Raw genomic sequence first — 9,503 nt, forward strand, 5'->3', positions numbered from 1 at the left:
ATTTGTTTAAAATGTTTTGTGTTTAACAGAGACTCAAAAACTTTTGTTTTGCTCTTTTTCTTAGTAAGCAGATTCGATTTTTCCCTTCTTCCCAATAAATGGCACAATACTAGTTAAACATTAAATGCCTGATAGTTCATAGATCAAGAAAACATAAAGCATGCCCTGAAAAGTCCCAAATTGAAGCACATTTGTTTTCAATGTGTCCAAAACCAGTACTTCTAAATGCTCAGCCAACCTTTCAGAGACAAAACAGCTTTCAAATTTTAGCAACCCAGCAAAATCAACTTCTGCCACATTGCCTTATTGACACTTACTTTTTATAATAATCAGCAAAAAAGTATGATTTTGAAGAAAATCAGACAGCAATAAGTTCATGCTGCCCTTGAGTCTTCACAGTCATCTTTTCTCTTTTCTGGAAGACCTGAGTTATCAGAGATGCAATGTTGAAAAATGTTTTCCTAAATTTATCATCCTGAGACATTCTACTGATCTCCTGGCAACCTTCCTTTTCAAACTTCTAATATTTGACATTATTTTACCTTCTATACTTTAGGAAATTTTGCAAACCATGGTAAATGACAATCCCCTGTACTGTATCTTTTGTAATTTTAATGATAAAATATTTGAAAACAATCACTACTAAATATAATAAGCTCAATCTCTTTGTTTAAGATTTTTTGTTTGTAATCATAAATTTCAGAAGAAAATTCTTCACATGTTCAAAATATAAAGGTCACTTTGGGGTAGAATTTTAGGATACTCTTTTGTTATATGAGTGAGACTGGCCATATAGTAGAGTTATAACTTAGCACTTAGGTTAATATCTGTCTCCATTTGTTTTGCCTTTTATTGAGTGCAAGTTTCTTCTTCCACTTTACATTGTTTGGGAATTGTTCTAACATACCTTTGTCATCATGCAGTTTCCTTAAGTCATAGGAATTACAAATATACTTTACTCCCAAATGGTAGCACAGACTTTCAGCTTAGTGTGCATCACTAATGAAGTCGTTCTAGCATGCTGGCGCAGGACAAGGCTCAAAATACTGAAGAAAACCTGTGCACAGCATGAGATCTAGATGATAAAACTGCATTTTAGTAAGAGTTACATTGGCCAGAATGTTTTCATGATAACGGTTGTTGTACTTGTATATTTAATTCTTCTCTGGGGATGTTTTCAATCTAATAACTTAGTTTTCACAAAAGTGCTATTTTAGATGTATATGAATATGCAACATTGTAATTCTGTGATGGGTTTCGGACATGGAAGAGGGAGAGGAGGTAGGGTAGATAGAGGGGTATGAATGGGAAGGTAGGACAAATGGGTTGCACAATGTTCCATTATTCAGGTTTATTTCTCCAACTGTGGTGGATTCTTACAACAAAAAATAAATTAATTAAAATAAACAAATCACCATACCAAACAAGCAATAATGTGCTTACTAAATTAGAAAATCTCAGGCTATAGATTTATTACTATTTTTACATTTTCAACAAGGAAGATAAAATCTTTAAAATATTTAATAACCTAGTCGGTGTGATGATGTGGGAGAGTCTCCTGTTTGTGTTGATTTCATTCGTTAATAATGAAACTGCCTTGGCCCATTTAAAAGACCAGCCCTTAGGTAGGTGGGTGGAGTAGACAGAACAGGAAGAAGGAAGTGAGGCAGATGCCTAGGGCAATTGCTCCACCTCTCCTCTCTGAGCCAGACACAATGGAGTCAGCCACCAGGTCAGACATGCTGAATCTTTCCCGGTAAGACACCACTCATGATGTTACACAGATTATTAGATATGGGTTAGTCAAGATGTGAGTAAGAGGATGAAACTAATAGGCCAAGCAGTGTTTAAATGAATACAGTTTGTGTGCTGTTATTTCAGGTTTTAAGCTAGCTGTGCGGGAGCCAGGAGCCGGGAGCGGGCGGCAGGAACATGGCCCGCTGTTCCTTACTACAGAAGTGTGATTCCTTTAGCAGCCTGCATCACCAAAGTTTGGACCTTAGTCAAGTCCTATGCAATCTCCATTCTCCCAGAAACAGGTGAATAACAGGAAAAAAGTAATTATGGATAATTCACTCTCAAGCGAAACATTGTGAAACCGTCAGTCTGAAGTCAAGCATCTTTGCGTTTCACTCTATTGAACTTTCCTGCCTTTTCATGACCACTGTAGGAACTACTCCATTCCTTTCCGGCATCTTTCCAGGCAGTGTGATGGAAGGCAAGTGGCATCATACCCCTCCTGCTGTCTCCGTGGGCTCCCAGGCACTGCACCCTGACTTAACTGGCCTTCACTCCATGCTGCTGCTTGTTCTTTATTTGGGGCTTCCAGTGCCTTCTGTAGCTTCAATATCTGATGTGTTCCTTATTAGCCTTAAAGGAAGTCCATGTTAAAGTTGATCAAACCATGATCTCTGCATCTGAATTAATTGTAAATATTTCAAATATGGAAAATGATTGCATTCATGATTATGCTTTAATTGTAATAAACATTTCTCTTATGTCATGACTACCAAATCCAATTTTAGGGGCAATAAATCAGGAGAATTACATCTATTATAAAATCATACACAATTTTCAACCTAGGTTCTAAACAAAAAAAATACTTCCTATCAAGATTTAGAATACTTTTTAAGGTTTTTTTTTTTAAAAACTAAGGAATTGCTAATGAATTAAATGTGCATCTAAGAATAGTAATCTTACAGGTGAAGATAATAGAAACATTTCTTTTCTGTCATCTATTTCCTCCTACATGATTCTTTGGCACATCTGAGACAATATTCTCAGTCATTGAAACATCTAGCATTTGTTGTTTGTCTTTGTGAGACATGGTATTAACCCATTTCTTGTAGAATTTAGAAACTGAGGAAAAAAAAGAGCAAAGATATTTTAAGACAAAGACACCACAGTGTGATCCTCTGCAGACCAACTGTGGCCTATCATGTTCTTAATCCAACAAAACTATTTAAATTAAAATAAATTTAGTTTATTTTTTTCTAATTGCTATTGATTTCACAGAATAAACATTAGCTTTGATTTTAATGGAAAGACCATTAACAGTTGTTTCCCTACTTTTAATAGACTGACATATTAAACTGCATCATAAGGACACAGTTACCATAATTTTAATCTGTTCATTATCTGCATGAAATAATGGCCTAAAAGTGAATTTATATTTAGCACACAAAATATATCTAAAATAATTTAAAGAAAAGTAAATTTTCAAATCTACCATAAATATGATTATTTTTTATCTCTTCAAAATAGATGTCAATGCAGAACTAACAAATATCACACTTTTAATAAATCAAGTAAATATTACTGTGTGTAAATAATAGATACTTTAATAAATAAGACCAATTATTTTATATGCAAACACAATATATCAAAACATATATCACAAAATATGTTATTTAAAACATGAAAATGTTAGCATAATTTTTGAGTAAATCAGTTGCTCAGCTTGGATGTAATGGAAGAGTTATTTGAGTCAGAGACTACATTATCTGATTCCCATCCATTGATGAAACTACAACAGAAAACTCAATATTACACATACTATTTGATTTCCACTTAACAACCTTTGAATGTATGTAGATGTAGATATGGATATGACAAACTAAAGTACAAGTAATCTTTAAGACAACATGTGAATTTGTATAATTTGGGATCATTATAATGGGTGTTCAAAAGCCACTATGTTAATGAAAAGCACATTTAAAACTTGATAAAAATGTATATGCAGATATTCTTCTTTATATTCCATATTTTACTGAAGGAGTCTGTGAAAAACTAGCAAGGTCTCGAGTGGAATTTAAATTCCCACTGACCAATGGAATTCCATTAACACAAAAGCATGGCATGGTGGAGATTTATACTGCCAGAAACTTTCTTTGATTTATAATCTGGTAATCCTTTTATCCTCCATTTGTATGCCGTATAACTTGATGTAAGTGAAAGAGGCCTCTGCTAATAGAATTCACATATATTGGACCAAGACATTTTTAGACCATAAAGGTTGTGTGAAAAAGGAGGAAAAAAAAAGAAAAGGAGGGCCTGGCCTTGCTGGATGATGGAGCCTGGCTTTAAAATAGTCTCGTAAAATAGAATTCTGTTACAACCACTCACTTTAAACAGCATGAATGGTGTAACATTCTCTGTAGATGATATTGCTCTTTTCAATTCAAGCCACATAAAGTGTTTTACTAGTCCTCAAACCACAAGCAAGTTTAGACTCTTGTAATTTTGTAACAGTTTGTGCTAAAATGTTACATGAGCTTGTTAAGTATGCGAGGGTGAAGTCAAAGGGGAAAAAGGCATGAGAGAAGAAAAATAATCATAAGCATCATATTAAGCTTCAGAAAATTCTGGAGTAGAGAAAGCTGAGTACACCAGAAACCGATTGCTACCTTGGTCTGCAAAGTGATGTCTTTTAACCAGACTGATAGGAAAATAAGCACAAACGGTAAAATAAGCATCCAGGCTTTGCCTGTGATTCTGTGTTCTCTGGTCTTTATGATCTGTCCTCTTTCCTCCAGCCCATTGTTTCCTACTTGTTGGCAAAGCAAGAAATTTGATTGTGAAAATATTTCCTTTAATTTTTTTATCACTGTGTAATAAACTGCTGTTTTTATTCTTTTCCACATATTCAAATATAGTTTTGGGAGAAAAAAAAAGATGCTACTTTATTTCAACTATTTTTCTAAGCATTGTGAAACTTTCCCTACTCTTTATGAATGTGTTCAAGGGGATCGGGGTCCATGTAGAAGCCCCTGTTAATTCTTATGAACTTAGCATTTGGTCGGAGTATTAAAAGGCTTTAGATGTGTTGTGGTATAGTATCAGGTGATTCCAGAATATTTGCATTTGTGCCTTTGTTTCCCATATTTTCTCAGAATGTATACTATCTTAGACTCTCAAATAATTAAAATGTTAAATGATGAGTGAATATAAACCCTGCCTATAACACTTAAACAAAGAAATTTGTTGGTCTATAATTAGATTATACGACTTACTAAAAAGTAAAATTCTATAACCCAGAATTTTTCTGGGATGGAACATAATTATCTCACAATATGTCTTTGCTATGTTGGGGTTTATCATTCCAAAATATACATTATACATCATTCTTGAAATTAAATAAAATGGGGTAAAACAGTTTATGATAAGATCAACCACCCACTTAAAGTATTAAGAGAAATTTCATAGTAAAGCAGAGGAAAGGAAATAAAAATATTTCTTTTCGGTAGAGGGCAATAAATATAGTGAGCCATAAATGATAACTCTGAAGACATTAAGAACACATTAAGTATTCCATGCCAAATGGGACATACATTTTACTAGGGTTCCAAGGCTCAAGGATCTTCTGATAAGATGGAGTAGGGAGATTGTAAAATGCAGAGGTAGTCATCCACTGAGTGACTCTAGTACAACCAACAGAACAGTGTCATCTAGCGACAGTAAGTAGTTGCACATATATATATATATATATATATATATATATATATATATATATATATGTACACACAGTATTTGTGACAACATACACAAGACCTACATATGCTGAAGGTAGAAAAAAATATCAGAATGGGGGAGCCTGGAGTTCACGAAATCCTACAACTTGCTGAAAAGATCCTGGCAATGAGAGTTACAGAGAGTCAAGAATGGTGACCCTAGAAGTTCAATCACATTTCAGTGGAAGATAGTAAGTATGGCATGAGTTTATGGGCAGACCCAAAGCGGCTTTTTAAGAAATGACAATGTTTCTTGGGTGGGGAAGGACAGATTAGAAGAATTTGGGGAAATGATGATACCATCAAAATTCACTGTAAGAAATTCTCAATTAATAAAATATTCTTAAGTATTCTTATGCTAAATAGATTCAGAAATAAATATGGTTAACTAATTCTACAATATTAGTAGTTGAATATTATTTTCATGATCAAAGAAAAAATCAAGACAGTAATAAAAGGAAAACTCAGAGTGGAAATTGATGAAAATAAAGAAGTTATATAACAATATATAGTGTAAATAATGGCAAGGTACTCTTTTTCGTGATGATACTGAATCAGCTTCAAAAATGTCTCACCTTTCAGAGGCAAAATTCCACACCACAAACTCCCTGCCTCACATTTTGAGCACTATTGCTAAGCCTAGCATCATAAAAGAAATGCAACTAACACTTTCCCTATTAAAATGCATATATTTATTATTAATTATTATTAAATTTCTTAATTTTAGAGTATTAGAAGGCACTGTGGAAATTTTGTTGACTCATTAGAAAGACCTAATGTGATTTTCTGCACAATGAGACACTGTATTAAAAGCCTGTATTTATTGTGTTAATTTTAAGTCCCCATTTGAACTGGTATGTTAGAGAAGAATGGGAAAAGGTAAATCTAAAAGTTAAACTGAGAGCCTTGGCTTTTTAGCCTTCCAATTTGCTGAGCACGCATAAGAACTTTTTGCTGTCGTACACACATGCTGCAAAATCACAGGACTCCTTGTTTTTCCTAGGGTTTCTCTCGGGTCTCTTCTATTCCTCATCTTTCCTTTCACCTGAAACATTTTTCCAACCCAACAACACCCTTTGAACTTTACCTGTCATTGCATAAGTTTCAAATTTCATTCATTTGTTCACAATGATGACCAAAGACACATAATTACATTTCCTTCTAAGGCAAGTAACATTTACTGAATTATCATATATTATAGCAATTCATGATTCAGTCAGAGTGAATCAAATAAAATATTCGTTGCATTTCATATTTTTCCTTTGACTTGTGATCTGGTTGTATTGAAATAAAATTAGGATGCTGCTTGGAATTAATTTAAGCATTATACTGCATTATACTAAGAGTACTCATCTGCTAGTGCATCACAGTAATGCATTGTCCCTGACTTTCTAGATAATGATTACCTCCTTGATACAATAAAATAATACCGTAACTGCATTCAATTTTTCAGCAAACTCCACTTAATTCTGGTAACGATAAAAAAAAAGGATCATGGCGTTGCAATGTTGTAAGATCTGCCATTTTGAGCAAGAGGAAGGCAGCATTGTAGCTTTTTATGTTATAGTATGGAAAAAGTTCAGTTTATGATTATAACTATTATATCATCTCAAATTACAGGGCACTAGCTTGACATTCCAGAACTAGCTTAGTTCTTTTCTGGTACATTTTTCTAGGAGACTGTATATGTATACATTCATGTATATTTGACCAAATATTCAATGAAGGACAAGATGTGTTATCTGCGTAAAACCTGAAATATAATACTGAAGAAGTTACTAAACTATTCTTTTAGAAAATAACTATTTTTAAAATCTAGGGATGATTCTCTCCAGAGACCTGGGTAGGAGCCAACACATCTGCAAATATAATTACAGGTTAATTGTGAAAAGTTCTTTAATAAAACTTGGTAGAAGTTAGATAATTCAAAAATTTCAACTTAATTATTATTATTAGTTTTAAGTCTTACAATTTACTAGAAAAGCTATTGAGCCTTTTGATTCTAGTTAATAATCCATAGAATAGATATTTTATCAGTATTACTGCCTAGAGAAAGATACGAAGAGAATAAAATGTCTCAGAATCACCTTCTACTCTTTTTTCCTTTAATCTGCATTTTCCCTATTCTATAAAGATTTTGTGTTTGTGAGGATAATAAATTTATTACATCCCTTTAACTGACTGTGTTAGCAAAACTGTATAGAATTACCAACACACGCCTTCATTTCATGAACTATTGAAGTCTTATGATAACAAGTTTGACTTATACATGTTATAATATAAACATAAAATGTGTAATCAAAACAGTAAATATATCAAAAATAAAGCACTTAGAAACAAATTTAGCAGGCTGGATAGTGGTGGTGCATGCCTTTAACCGCAGCACTCGACAGACAGAGGTAGGTGGATCTCTGAGTTCAGGCCAGTTTAGTGTACAAGAGCTAGTTCCAGGACAGGCCACCAAAGCTCCAGAGAAACCCTGTCTCAAAAAACAAAAGCAAACAAAAACTAATTAATTAAGCACCAAAACTTCATTCAAAGTATTTTGATAAAAATATCAGTTTTTGCTTATGGACAGTTTGAAAAACATACTAATATAAAATTTAAAATATGCCAACAGTTCATAGAAATTCTTTTCTTTGCAGTTTTCATATTGGAGTGACTAATTTAAGTTTCATTCTTCTGTTTTTTTGCTATTTGATTGTGGAATCTGAGATAATTTTATGTTTGAATTCATAAAGGGATTTCAAGTTTGTAATAAAAGGTTTTGCGTTCTTATCCTGTGGCCTATTTCCTTGAAAGCAGCTCAGTATTGGTTCTTTATCTCTCACAGTCATAGAAGAAGACTGTATAGTAAGAGTGAAGAAGAGCTACAACCCGGAGATTGGGAAGTTTCTGTAACTTGTCAAAGGCAAACAACCCTACTCCTTGAGCAGCTACAGCAATCATTACTCTTATTTACTTTTTAGTTGAATTACATTTATTTACATGTGTGTGTGTGTGTGTGTGCGCGCGTGTGTGTGTGTGTGTGTGTGTGTGTGTGTTTGTGTGTGTCTCACATGTGACTATCAGAGGGGAGCTTTGCATACGAGTCCTCTATTCCCACTATATGGTCTGCACACTAACCCCAGGTCATCGGGTTTCTCTACAAGGGCCTTCACTTGCTGAGCCAACTTAGTAGCTCCACACTTTAATTTTTAATTAGGAAAATATGTTAAAGGAAAAAGGACAGTATGAAAGGGTAACCATTTTTATACTCATATATTTACCTTGTAAAATAATTGGATGTCAGACAAAGAATTGCTTGTCATATTTGGTTATTAAAATCATATATTTTATGTATAACCTGACCTGCCTTCATGAGTTACTGTAGCCTATTGTCTTCCAGCAAGATTTTCCAATGGGATTTTAATAAGACTCTTACATTTGCCGTCTTACACAGTACAGGCTGTTAAACTCAATTTGCATGAAAAAAAACTCAGGTATAAAACTGGATAATCTGTATCGCTTTAGAATCAAAAGTCATTTTTACCAAAATATTTTAACACACAAAATTGCTTCTTGAAAGATGTTTGCCGTGATAAAGTGACAGAAAAGTACATTTTCATTATAATTATCAGTGACTCGTGGTGCTAAGTTTTTATAATTTAAAGGTATTCTCAACTCTGACAGCCCTTCCACGTTGAATTATGCATCTCATCCTCTTAAATAGTTCTGCTGGCACAAGACAGCTGAGATGAAGTTGTCGTTCTAAAATAATTGCTCCATGGAGCATCCATTATGCCTTCAGAAAAAAATGTATTACTTGACTTCTACAAATTATAGACTAGCCTATAATGGGTGTTTTTGACAGCTATTAGTTTAAAAAAATCTGAAGAGTAAAATGAGTATTGATATCACAATGGTGAGTCATGAATGCTAATACAGCTTGTTCCGTGCTCTCCTGTGAAAGAAAGCATGATGTCATTGTTACTTATAATAACGCTGATGTAA

This window comes from Arvicola amphibius, chromosome 7, assembly GCF_903992535.2.
Source record: "Arvicola amphibius chromosome 7, mArvAmp1.2, whole genome shotgun sequence".
In the NCBI taxonomy this organism is placed as follows: Eukaryota; Metazoa; Chordata; class Mammalia; order Rodentia; family Cricetidae; genus Arvicola; species Arvicola amphibius.